The 14,698-nt window shown below is 34.7% G+C and overlaps 1 protein-coding gene across 8 annotated transcripts in view; it reads left to right on the top strand.

The window, feature by feature from the left end:
• smash (smallish) overlaps window positions 1-14,698 on the top strand; it is a 75,052-nt gene that overhangs the window by 14,943 nt on the left and 45,411 nt on the right. For all 8 annotated transcript variants that reach the window (XM_032437111.2, XM_070207532.1, XM_070207531.1 and 5 more), the window contains one exon: window positions 1,146-1,176. The gene's annotated coding sequence lies outside the window, so the exon portion shown is untranslated. The remainder of the gene's footprint in view (window positions 1-1,145; window positions 1,177-14,698) is intronic.

The raw sequence follows: 14,698 nt of genomic DNA, 5'->3' as shown, positions 1-14,698 counted from the left end.
GATTGTGGTAATGGGGTTGCTTCTGGGCCATTTTGGGCTGTCACTTATGTGCAGAAACATTCATCATAAGTGGATTGAATCGTCTCATAACTTGGCACACTTGCGTTCCATTCAAAATTTTTATTTATTTTCTAGAATAATTTTTAGATAAATGCACTTTGGTTGATTCTCATGCAATGTTGTCTCTAGAAATAAAGTAAGCCCTTGGCAAATGAAAAATGTCTATAAATTATAATTAGTTTGTGTAATTAATATGCGTTTAATTTTGAATAACTGGGTATTTTTTTGTCATGAAATGTGTATCGCATGGAAGGAGTTACCCCATAAAGTATATATATGCTAGATCAGCATCAACCGATTTGATACAGCTTTCGTCTTGAAACTTTATAAAGTTCCGTCTTCCTGTTACAGGCAGTACGTATGTCTGAACAGGCAGGGTCGGACCACTATAACATAAAAATGCCACAGTAACGATCGGTCGAAAAATTAGGTTTTGTGCACAAGTGAAAATGTATAAATTCCACTATACTCTTCATATATATGCAAGTTATCTACATCGGACCACTATATCATATTGCTGCCATAGAAACAATCGGTGGAATATCAGTTTCTAGCATTTCAAAATATTGTGTCTTTCAAAATATTTTCATCAAACTCAGCATTTATGAGCTTCACTATTCTTCACATATCTGCAAAAGGGATTAAATAGATAGATTGTATTACTTTCTTATTTTTCATTTGAACTATAAAAATATAATGAATTATGGGATGAATAGATAACATAGATTGGCAGACTATGATTTAGTTCTCGTTCATGTTTAACATTCTTAATATAATATAAATAATAAATTCTTAAGTTTGTCGTTAGCTTCTTGAACCCATCAATAGAAATGTGGGCCACTTTAAGCGCATAGTTTTTATATCATTTTTGTGCTAAATAGTTGGCTAGAGATTCTCTAAATGACGGAGGGCAACCTAGCCAAGCTCGAATAACAATAATAAAAAAAAATGCATATGAGTGCAATAAATGCACTGGCGAATAAGCACTAAAAGTAGTTTCCATTGAACGATTTTTTATAGCTGGTGAAAATGAACTCCATATCAAATCTATTTTTAATGGTTCTTTTACTTCTTTTTCTTTGCAGGCCTAGCAAATTCTTCTAACGCCTTTTTATGGTAAGTCTAATGTTTAAACGAGTTTTAATAGTATCATAATGATAATATTACATATGAAGTTGTTTGGAATTTCACCTAAGGGTCACACCCAGTTATTTCTTGGCAGTTGTATTTGAAATTATTTATTTAATGTGCATTGAATGACAAGTGAAATATTTATGGCTAAAGAAAGTCGCAATTGGCATTTAATTCGTTTGTCTTTGGCTTCAAAATGTTAGGGAGTTATATTATAGAAAATATTATTCCTTATAGCAAGTCCTGATTTTGTTTCATGACAAATGGAATTTTAAAATATAATCAATCTATTCACTTTAATTATTATTATTATTAGTTATAAACTATAAAAATAACTCCTACAATAGTTGGCTCACTCAAAGAATATTTTGCTTGTACAAATTGTTTCCAATTCTGAATAAGTTAAGGGAGGACTCTAAATAAAAATTTAAAAATGTTAAAGCTAGACACAAATTACGTATCTGAAAAGCAAAATGATTGTATAACAAAATCATGACCAAAATAGTTTTTCGAAAAGAAATAGGCTAACTTTTAATGAAGTTATAGAATTTGAAAATCTGGGCATTGCGTATAAATTAAGTTGGATTAACGAATTTATGGCTTTCTTTACTATAAATCAAGGCATCGACTTCTTGACTTTAACGCGCTCCAGTTCTACGCCAATAGCCCTCATTTATGGTTCGATTTTATGATTTTATGACCTAGCGCCAGTTCAAAGTGCACGTAATGTGCGTAAAATTCGAATATTTTTAGTGCGCATAAAAAGAATTATAATTTATGGTGACTCAAATCAAATGTGAAATAGAGCATACAATTTAAATTAGTTAAAATGGTAAAAAAAAGAATGAAAATCCAATACAACATAATTAGCGGGCACAACGAAAATGAAATGCAGATGGATGGAGAAAAAAAAATCATTTCTGTTGATTCTTTCAATGCCTTATGATCGCGGGGACCCAGTTACTTGGCCGGACAGTCGGCCAGCCAAACAAAAAAAAGTTCCAAATGGAGCATACGAACCCCAAACAGAAAGAAAAAAAAAGAACAAAAATTTCGGCAAAGCCAACAACAAAAGAATTTTTTAAAGAGCAGAAGAGACGCGACGCGCTGCAATGGAAATTGAGTTATAAGCGTACATACAAAGATACACATATGTGTATAAAAATATATATATTTTTTTAATATATATGTATATGTGTATATACATATATATATATTTATATATATATATATATGGTATGGAAGCAAACAACGCTAAATATGCGCCACAAAAATAGAGCAAGGCATGTAGAAATGAAATTAGATGAAAATAGGCGCTATATATATACACATTTACATATACATATGTATATATGTGTGTGCGTGTGTGCATAAAACGATATATATACACACACTCACATCGGAGATATTTGTGCTAAATTTGTGTGTGTGTGTGCACCGAGGGTTCCATCCTCTGGCGCGCCTTGGCAGACAGGAATTCAATGCTCAGAGAAAATGGGCATGAAAAGTGTACAAAACGAAGCTATAGCATTGGGAAATGCGCATTTTTCTTAGTTTTTTTTTTTTTAGGGTATTTTTTTCTTTCGAGAATTTGTGTTTTAATTTCGTATTTGTAGAGCGTATTATAACTTCGCCATGAAATGTGTAACGCAGAGTAGGAGACTTCTCCCACGCCGTTAACTAAATTTTCTAGATTATTATTATTAATCTATAAATTTTATAGATTATTATGGCTTATTGATAAAGCCATATCTGAAACCTAACTGGCTGCACACTTGCGGGAACCGACCGGTTCGGTGCACTATATAGCTGCCATAGGAACGATCGGACCAAAAATAGTTTCTTGTATTAAAAACCGTTTTGTTTTTCAAGATATCTTGGCCAAAATATATAAGTCTCCCTATGCCTCTCATATATGCATATAGGGTATTAAATCTTCGGCAAGCCGAAAATATCCCTCTTTCTCGTTTTTTTTTTTTTATATTTTTCTTTTAATGTTTTCATTGGGACATTTGGGACAACTGAATTAATGGCGCTACAAGTTAAGTTTTTTTTTCTTCTTTGGATTGGCGTTTCAAATTGGCGCTAGGTTTTTGGGATTAGAAAAAAGAAAAGAGATAACAAATCGAAGAAAAGCAAAAGGGGAAGAACAATTATAGGCAAAGTTACTTTGTAGATGTAGTATATTTAATTGATCTAGATTTCGAAAATATTTTCCCCCCTCACATAATGTTTTTCACAGGCTTATCAGCATGATGTCAAATTTTATTACCGATTTCTTGGAAATCAGCCATATTTAAGAAAGTCACCTTAACATATAATAAACCGTTCAGCATGTCAATTTTTTTATAGTATTTTTTTTTTTTATAAACAGTTACGACTCTAAGACTTTCTATAGATTTACGAGCTGCGCATTTAAATGTGTAGAAATTATGTGACCAAAACGACTTATATAGTATACAGCACATCTTTGCTTTATGCTTTGGATTATTATGATATGCATAATAAACATAAAAACATATTTCGATGTGGTTTTCATTGAGACACGTGTCTGGAAAGACAACTTGTTGCCCGAAACGCCCAAACAACGAGCAACAAGTCTCAAGTCAGGAATGTTTCAAAAGCTTCACTGTTTTTGATGGACAGACTTGAAGGAGGGTCCATAGGGGGAAGCATACTCCATACAAGCATACAAACATCAATAATTAACTGTTATGGCCAAAAGTGAAAATGTGAATAGCGCTCATCAGCTTGTTAATATTGTCGTCGTCTTCTTCTTATTCTTTTTATTTTTGCTCAAGTTTTGTGCCCAAATTTGTTGTTTGTCTTGGACTTTTTGTCCTAAGGCGCTATATGGGTTCAAGCAGCAGCAAAACAAATCCAAAATAAAAAGCAATTTTGGCTGGCTTAGAATTTTATTCAAATGCTGACGAAACAATAGGGTATGCCAGACTGTAGGTATGTCATGTTTATTGTCCACTATATAGTTTGTTTAAAATGAAAACTTCATTATTAGGAAAAAGTAATTTGTCGACTGACAGACTTGCAAACAAAACGAATTAATTTAATATGAAAGGAAGAAATATTGTTTATAATACAAATAAACTCAGTGTCAAAATACCCTTATATCTGATTGCACTGGGTATTTTTAATATTTATTTTAATGAAGTGTAAAGGCAGAGCGTAAATAAACTTTGGGTCATAGCTTTCGTTGGAATGTGTTTTCCTAGAATATGTCGTAGGCTGTTTACCCTATTCCTTTGTGCTGTTAAACATGCAACGGAAGAGCTCGTCCCACAGCACCTGTGTATGTTTGTTGGGCGAACTGCTAATTGGAACCAGGTTCCAAATGACATCATGAGAAAGAAATGTTGCTTGAGCCTGAACTCAAGCCGTTGCTGCACGCTATATTGTCTTAAGAGTCTTAAGAGATTATACATGAATTGAATGTAAGTGCTTATGCAAAGGTTAATTAAAATATTAAAAATGCATGTTCTTCAAATGATATTTCACGGCCAAGGAAATGGAATTGGAATGGGAGGCCCTTTAAATAAAGTTCACAGCCAAGGAAATGGAAATTGGAATGTCAGGCCCTTCAAATAAAGTTCAAAGTTCATGACAAACTGGCAAAGTGAATGGCTCAATGTTGTAGGATAATAACAATGATGTTCCCCGATGTTCATGATGTTGATTATCATGACGACCACAAAAAAAAAAAGATGTTCATGACTTTGCTGCTCTCGGCCCACTCTCTGGATTCTTCGCTACTTGACAAACAGTAGCAAAATTGTTCAACTTGATTTGCTGCCTCATTTTCTGTGTTTACCTTTATTTTATTCTGCTTCTTTTTCTTGTTTATTATTATTATTTTCTACTTTGTGCATAAGTATTGTAAACATTAAATTTTCTCATGTAAATTCCCACGCATATTCCCTGGCTCTGCGCTTATAATAAAAATAATCAGTTATGTTTTTCTGTGGTTTTCAGGCCCGGTCAGAGTTAGAGCCAGAGACAGTAGCCCTTCAATCTGGGCTTTTAATGATATTTTGTATGCCTAGCCCTGGTTGAGTTCTCAGAGGCTAGTTGCTTGTGATTTGTGGCAAAGTGGAAAGGGGGGAAATTGGAAATGGAAATGCGCGTTGTTGTTTGATGTGTTGATAAGTTGAATTACCCGCTGTGCATGGGGAAATGTTTTTGAAAATGTAAGAGCAGAACATGCTCGAATTGTGAAGATGTGTTTGTTTTTATTTTTATGAGCTGTGGGCCGAAAGAAAGTGTTAAGTGATCCAGCTGATAAGACCGAAAGTTCTGCCTACCTGCTATATATAGTATAAGCGTTTTGACATTTGTTTCTTTTCGAGGTTTTGTCTTTTTTCCTCGCTTTTTCGAATTAAAATTTAAGCCTGCGGATAAAGTTCAGAATTCGGGTCATGTCAAACCGCCGCAAAGCTTATTACCCAATTTTTATATTTCGTGTTTTGGCCAAATAAAAATTTATATGCAAGTTGACATGACAAGGTTTCCGTCTCCGTCTCAGTCTACGTTTCTTTCAGACTGGTCTGAAAATTTTGTTGCTGTTGTGGCTTTTCGATTGGGTTGTGGTTTTAGGCAAAGCGTTTATCTCGTCACCTTTGGTATGATAACGACCGCAGATGCTTAAATTGCGTAAATATCAAAGGTGTGCTTTATAAACATTGCAATGATATATATATATAATATATATATATATATATAAATAAAAATTTGGCAAGATTTTTAGAAAGGATTATTAATGGAAAGCTATCTTGAATACGATAGATCTAACAAAATTAAGTTTACTCTAGCAAAACATGTAACTTTAAAATCTGCCGTGCCCTAAAAATATTTTGGTTATTTTTGGAGATCAAAAGGGGATAAATGATAATAATAAACTAATAGTAATAAAATATGAATAATTTAATAATAATAAAATTAAAATAAAATTAATAACAAAATAAAATAAAAATAGTAATAAAATTAAAATAATAAAAAAGATAATAACAGAATTAAAATCTAAATGTATAACATTAAAACCAAAACAAAATAACTGAGATTAAACTGAGACTGACTTGATTTAACTGCAGTTACTTGACTAATATGCTCTCAAAATTTGCATGTAGCGTGAATAATTTGAATACAATGTCTGAAACCGCAATATAATTATGAGATACATATATATATATTATATATACCTGCGCATGTTTCACCTGCAACAAAGCCAAAACGCATGCGCCACACTCTACAAAAATAAATAAGCAACAAAAAGTTAACTGCTAAAATCGAGACCAAACAAACATTTGGCAATGGAACAAACAAACACACAAGCATTCAAATCGCATGAATGATTCGTTTGAATGAATGAACTGAATAATGCGCATGATTGCGCATACGAATGCAATGCTGAAAGAGAACCCATAACCCACAGAGCCCCCAATCCCCCTCCCCGCTTCTGGCTCTTGCTAGCATGCTACTCGAATGGCCCTGGCAACTGTGCGACGTGCCACAAAACCGAAACAGACACCCAACAAAATATTACGAGTACGATTTTGATTATAATGTAAAAGGTTTCCTCATTTTGCAGCAGATTATCATGTTAATTTAAATGTTTTGCATAATTTTGTTTTCTTTTTTTTTGTGTTTTTATTTTTTTTTTTTCTCTCAGCTTCTTTGTTTTTGGGGTTCTGTTTTCGGCAGCTTTGTTTTTGTTAATTCTTTAAGTTTTGCCTCGTTGACTTTTAGCGTTTCAATTAAATTATAAAAATAACAATTTGCTAATTTTTATATCGCATATTGTGTACCTGCCAACATGATGATGATCTTGATAATCACGTTCTTTGCGGTTGACATAAATGTGGGCGTGCTTTTAACTCAAACTGTCATGGCTTTATATATATGCATATATACAACTGGCTATGATTTCATGACACATCAAGTTGGCCAAATTTGGGCAACCCAAAATTATTGTCAAGAAATGCGACTTGACAAAATCCGGTATTGCTAAGTGCCATCTGTCTAAACGTATCTCAACTATTTTGTGTCAAAATTACACTATTAAATGAATATTTCCTTTAACATAAGCCATCACAAACCATAAACCATCATTGTATATACAGTACGATCTCGCTTAACGCAACCTATTAAAATTTGGCCAATTGCAAAAACCGAGGGATCATTTTCTTTTGGCCACGAGACCATTTTGCAAAAAAAGAGATGCCTTTGCTAACCAATTAAATTCAAGTAAATCGAATAGTTCTGTGCTCAAGGCAAGGATTTCATTTTATTTGATTTATTTTTTTAAAAATTGGGAAATCGTTACTCTGTACTTTTTTACATTTTATACTTTTCTGAACAGCATTTTCGCGAATGTTAAGAAATCGGGTGTTGCAATTATCGATCAGTTGCGTGTAACGAGGGTTGCGTTGAGCGAGGTCGTACTGTATATACATATATACAGACTATATATGAATGATAATAAATGGCTAATAATATAGGATGGTCAATCATGGGAATATATATTTCTTGAACAATTTCGAGATATCTTTTAATTGCCAGCTTTATTATTTTTTCTTTCGTAATATTATAGATGGCTAGACCCAATCTAATCAGAAATGGTTTCATATATCATATGTGTCATTATGCGTTTGTTATTATACGTTTAAATAATAATAATTAATGCCACGTTTTTTGTTGATAATAATTGATAGGTACGCTGTGATGTTTTTATCACAACACACTGAAGACAAAATTCATTTTTACTTACTTATTGTTCTTTTCTTTAGTCTTTTCCTTTTTTATATATATATATATATAATGTGAATAAAATGTTAAGAAATTACCTCTGACTTCAATCTTAAATACGGTCAGAACAGATGCTGAAACGCTTATAACCCAGATCTGTCCATCAAAGACTGAAAACAAAACAACCTCTTATTTCGCTGACATACCCTTTGGCTACCGATATATGTACTTACATTGTATTTATAAGTATGTAGCTGCTTAATCCACCATAACTTGTGGATAATTTGCCTGTCAAGTTGGCCTCTGGTCGGATGAGTCAGAACCCCACACACACAAACACACACACCACCGAAAGAGTCGTGAGTGGAAGTTGAAGTTTTTTAAAGGATGCCACTGATTAAAATTTACGCACAAGGTCATTGGCGATCTCCGGGACATCAAAATTAATGCAGGGCATAAATAATGTGCAGCCAGCGTTGCCAGTTCGTTTCAGGCTTAATCAGCAACTGGTCGAGACTTGGCATCCATGAACTTGGCTGCCCAGGTTCATGGTAAAAGAGCGAGAGAGAGAGAGAGAGAGGGAGAGGAGCTGAATTGTAGCTTGCAGCTGCATTCGCCAACGCGTTGGCAAACGCTTAGAAAAGCGACGAAACGACACACGACACATTTCTGTCATCATCAATAATGCCGCCATAGAGACGTGGCCCGTGGTGCTTTTGGTGCGCTTGGCCAGCCTTTTTACCTTTTGCTGTTGCCGTTGCAGTTGCAAGCAAATTGGCACAATTTCTCCTTATGGCCGCAACGACGCGTGTTATGTTGCATTCGATGCCATGTGGCCGGCGCAGCATCAGCATCACCAACTGTTGCAACAGCTGACATTTTGCGGCTGCAACATTCAACGTTCAACTCTCTTTTGCAGATTTCCTACAATATTTAACATAAATCGCAGACACCGCACAGCTGCTGCCGCCGCTTGCAGCCAACGTTCTGTCTGCGCTTTACTTTTACCTCTTTATTTTTTAATGGGGCATAGTTGTTTACTCACTGCGTTTGTAACGCATTACAACCATTACAGTTGCTGCATATTTATTTCTCTGCCAATTTGCTTTTAAAAGCCTTCGCTTTTATGTTGGGTCGTCAATTTCATGAACATCATATTTCATTTCAGTTTATGCATTCAGAAGATTTATTATTGGTCGGATAGGTTTGCTTTTAAATTTAGTTCTCTTTCTCTTAAGTCATGATCAAATTTTCGATTGTCCTACTCGGTTTTCTGATCTTGATAACCAAATTTCTTTTTTCCAATAATGTTTAGAATTTGGATTTGTAAAGGATAAACATTAGTATTGCCCTGGGAATTTTTGTTTATTTTATTTTCACGACCAGTTTTGCTAAGCAGTGTTGCGAAACGTGTTGGGATTTTTTTTTTTTGTTCTCTTGCCATGTTGAATTTTTACCAGTATAAAGTAAATTATTTGGCGATATAAAACCGGTTCTTAAGCGAAAAAAAAAAAAAAAACAAAAACGCATATGATCAAGATTCTGCAATACCGTTTCGAGTGTACAAATCACTAAACTAAATATAACTTTAATTTCCTGACCGTTTCATTTCATATATCCAAAAACCTTATTGTTGAAATCTTTCAAAAATGTATGCAAATGGATTGACTTCCTTGAGTAATAATCAGTCATGCAAATAATAAGTATATATATATTTTTAATATTACTAAGAAAATCAGAACAGATTTAGTAAAGTTTGGAATTACCAATTGAGTGACACATTAAGCTGATGTTCGGCTGAATCAGCGCTCTTGGAAATTTTGTTAGTACAGGGTATATATCTGTCGATGCTTAAATGTAACCATTTGATGTTGCTTGCCGCAGAAATGGCATTGCATGATCTTTAATCAAACAGTTAGCGGCGCCGCCGACGCAGATTGGGGCAATTGCAACCTTGATAGGCGTCGCCCGTCCCTGGCTTTCCACTCTCTCGATCTATCGCCCTCTCTCTTACTCATTTTGCCACTCTCTCTCTCCCCTTTTGTCGAGCCGTTTTGCAATGCATTTGCAGTGGGTTTTGGAATTGGAGCTCGTGCTGCGTTTCTAATGCAGCTGTGTCAAGGCGCTAACAAATTTATGTGGCCACAATGTGTGTGGCTGTGTGTGCGCGTGTGTGCTTCCCTCGCTCTCTTTGTTCCTCAGCCACACACATTCACTCTCTCACACACACATACACACACACACACAGACGAAGCTACCGTCTTGCGGCTTTAATTAACGGTCAACGGAAACTTATGCGCTTTTGTGTGCTACTTCTTCTTGTGCTGTTGCTGCCTCCTTCTTGCCGTCTGTGGCTGCTGCTGCTTCTTCTTCTTTGTCTCTTCGTGTGGCCTCAACTGTTTTTCATGTTGTCTTAGGTTACCTAAAGACTCGGTTCCGCTTTCGCATATTGCGCATTTGCAGCTTTCAGCTTGCTTTTGATACCCTAGATAATTGGATGCACTGGGTAGATTGAAATTTTGGGTAATTTTCGAATATGTGGAAATAAATACATTTAATATGTCATGTTAAATTTATTATTTCTCCAAAAGACTTTTTATTATACAAAATTATGAGTGGAATATACACATTAGTTTCTTTCTTTTTATTTGATTTTGTGAACCTAGTTTGTAATCTTTACCATGTTAATAATTAATTTTTACAATGCTTCCTTTTGCGACATATTTGGAAAGTTAAGTTGGAATCATAGGATACCTTTGCTCTTGGCATATTGTTGTATTTAGTTAACAGATGCCGTTAGGGCAAAAGGCGCTTTTTAATTTGCGGTCGGCGCATATCGATATATACGACTTCTCTGTCACTCTCTTCAGTTCTGCTGCATCTGTTGGAATCTGGCAGGCATATGTCAATGTGCTTAATGCCTGACTGAGCCAGCGCTGGAACCATTAAAGAAAAACTTGCGCATATAGAACCACAACAACAACAGCCACAACAACAAACGATCGCTGTCAACTTTTGTAAACTTCCGGTTAGAGCCGCTCGTTGGTTTAAGCCATTAATGGATTTTTATGTTTGCCCATTGCCCCAAAAAAAGAGCACACACAGCCAGCAACAACAATAAAAATGACAATTACAACAACAGCAACGGCTGGCAAAAAAAAGGGTTTCATGTGACGAGGCTTTTGTGATATTGTTTTTTGTTTTTTAGGCTTGGGCGTAATTCTAGGAATTTGTTCTTTATGTTTACCATCGCTTAAGGCCGGGTGCTCTGTTGATGCAGCTTATGACTAGCGGGGCTTTCAATTAATCAATTTTTGCTTTTGAGTAATTGCGTTTCGATAAATCGATAGGCGATGGGCGATAGAAGATTTGCGCCGCATGGCTTATGGCAACACTGTCACGTTTAAACTGGCAACTATCTGTTCGCCTGTCAATTAAATTTGACAATTTATTGTGTGTATGCAAAGTCGTTTATCATTTAACGTAATCATTGTCACATGTAAATGGGAAAACGAGCCAAACGTACATGACATATTCGCAACAAGATGTTGGGAAGATGAGCATAGGGGAGATCCAAATGAAAAGTGCCGAAACAAAAGAAATCCATTGGGCTTAGCCTGGTCTCACTCTGGTCTCTCAACATCATCTACATTTCCATCGACAACGTACAATCACTTTCGGCAATGCGGCTATGCGAGTGGGTTCAATGTATCCCCCCATCTATCCGAGAGCGTTCGTGCAGACGCCAAGTTAAAAATAATAATGATGGTGGTGTTGATGATCATGATGATGTGGATGAGCATAAAAAATAAAAAAAGTTGATGAAGGCAGACAGTAAACTAAGTATAAACTACAAACGCTTTTTGTTGCTGAATTGTCCACCAAACACAAACTACAACAATCCCATATGGCTTATGCTCAGATATTAATTTTTGATTTAAGTTTTTGGGCTTTTGAAGAGTGTGACAAACATTGTTTAAGTATAAACAACGGATCAGTGTTAATAATATGTTAAATTTAACTGTAAATAAGCGAAATTAAATCCGCAAAACTCAACCATATATGGTGCCATAGATTTTGGAATAACTGGCTTTATATTTGATATTTATATTTAATATATTTATTTTGTGTTTATCTTTTTACATATAATTTAGTGTTTCTTAACCTTTTTATGTATCTTTTATATCTTAGGTATTTTTGAAATATTTGTTTCTTCATTTATTAATTTGTTTTTATTTTACAACGAACTTTACAATCAACTTTATCTTCAGGCTAGGTAATGCGATAGTCGTAGATAGCAGTGAGTTTTTATTTAGTTCGCGCTGCGTGCGTGCATTTAAATGAAGCAAAATGGAAATAGCAATTAATCAAATTGTAATGCAGGAAATTAACAAAAGTGCGCGCGTAAAGGTAATTAACAGAAAATTAACAGCTGAGCAAAAGCCAAAAAGGAAACCTGTGCGTGTATGTTGAAATTGTTGTTGTTGTTATTGTTGTGTGTGGCGTATTGTTTGCAATTTTCGCTGCACACAATTATAATTATCATCACTGTTGAATTGTATAGTGTATACACGATTTCATGGCATTCCATTGTTTTGCATTTTGCAATGAAATGCAAAAATCATCAGCAACAATAACAAAGCGCTTACGTATTTATTTGAATGTGTATATACATATGTATTTTTTTTCTATTAGTGGCAGGGCCCTCAAACTTAAAGTGTGTTAACAGAGGGGTCTGAACAGATCTTAGAAATATATATAAATACTCGACTCAGCAGATTTGCAAAATGAAAGTAAAACTACAAATGCAACCTATTCATTCAACTTTATGGCAAAGAAATTAAAGGGTTCTTTGGAGAATTTTTATTTATTGATATAGGCACAACCTGAAGATATGTTGAAAGAAGTAAATACATTTTTAACACCCTAACGAACATATATGTAAATAATATAAAAGTTCAATATGAAAGTTAATGTGGAAAAACTTTTATTTAGGTGACACGAATATTCGTGAGGTGACACGAAGAATACGTGTCTAAAAATCGATTGACGTGATCTGGAACACGTGACGTGATGATAACACGCATTTTTACGATTTAACACGACCTAACACGAAATAAAAGTAATATAATACATCGATGTTGATATCGTAGATATATATAGAGGTGGGTACAAACACGAGTCACGCACGACAAAGATGTTATCAACACGACGTTCTATGTATATTGAAAACAATTTATATAATGAAAATATTTATTTGTAAATATTAAAATATATATTGTAGTCGTGCATGACTCGCTTGTGTGCACCCACCTCTATATATCATATATTATTGTCTCTCATATGAATTGATTTTATTTGTGTTGCCCGCAAGCTCAAAATTGTTGGCAAAAAACATCGGAAATCACAATTTAAATAAGTAGCTTATGTCATCGTATCATTATTTTGTGTAGACTGAATAATGCGGCGAAATGTGTTTTATATCAAAATTAACTGAAATTTGCACATGTGACAAGGCAAATAACAATTTCATGATACAATGCAGCTGTTGTTAGCTGGCAAATTAGTCAACTGTTAAATACTCTGGCACTGCTTTAATGCTGTATATTAATTGGCTAGGCAACAGCTCCTGAGGAACCCCGAGCTGCTGTGAACTTGGCCCTTTTATAAAGCCCGTTTTTTTTTTTTTTTATTTAAATGCTTGACTTGTAAAAATTACTTTATATGAAGGGTTTTGATATCAACCTGTTCCAGCCTGCGACATTGACGCAACTTTTAACTAGCTGCAAATTATCATAATATGCTAATTGATCTTGGCTAGTTTATTGGACAATAATTGAGCTTGGATTTGTTTTAGAATCCCATTGAAATTGTCTCTCTTTAATTATGCATGCACATAAATTAAGGCGAAACTGTAAATTATTTGCCAAATTAGATGAATGGCGACTGGTTGGCCTTTTGCGAGTTGGTTATCTAGATATCGACCAATTTTTTTTTTAGTTTCCAATTTCTTTTCAAGGCCTTTAGCTTATGGCATTACCGTTCGCAGCTTCTGCTGCAGCCGATTTTTTGTATGAACTGATTTTTATGAACTATTTAACATAATTATTAGCCCATTTAGTTTTCTAGAGTAGTAAGCTAACAGTTTTATGTGTTAGTCACAAGGTGTAATAGTTACTTGGGTATTGTTTATCTTGGCAAACAAACTTATTGAATACCCTATCCGGCCTATGACACCTTGTAAACTTTCGAGAGTCGGTTGTTCAATAAGTCAGCTAATTACAAGCGCCTAAGCAGCAAAAACGGCAAAGAAAAGTTTGGAGAAAGAAAAGTTGCTTTCACATTTTTGTAAAATTTGTTTGAAGGCAACCAAAAACCGTTGCCCTGCCACGCCAAATGCTGACCGGCAGCAGCTCGGCCCGCCCTTTGTAAGACACAGTTTAAAGTAAGAATTGTTTGTGCGTTGTTTATAGAATTTTAGCGCTGTTTTTGTTTATTATTATGAAGAACTACGCGTTAGCCATTCACATACGTAAACATTGCGGCGGTGTGGGGTGAGTTAAACAAAAATTTATTAATTAATTTCAAAAGCTTGAGAGTAGCAAATGCAAAAGATGTTTACAGAATGGCGCGTTGCGAGGCCAGCTGCAAAAATACGATCTATACAGTGTACACACAAAGACAGCCACGTCCATAAATACATATTTACTTTACGCGAACAAAAAATGCGTAAAAAAAAATGATACGCTGC

The sequence above is a fragment of the Drosophila virilis genome, chromosome 2, assembly GCF_030788295.1.
Source record: "Drosophila virilis strain 15010-1051.87 chromosome 2, Dvir_AGI_RSII-ME, whole genome shotgun sequence".
In the NCBI taxonomy this organism is placed as follows: Eukaryota; Metazoa; Arthropoda; class Insecta; order Diptera; family Drosophilidae; genus Drosophila; species Drosophila virilis.
Note: the sequence above shows the minus strand (reverse complement) of the source record. Positions and strands in the feature narration are given on the sequence as shown.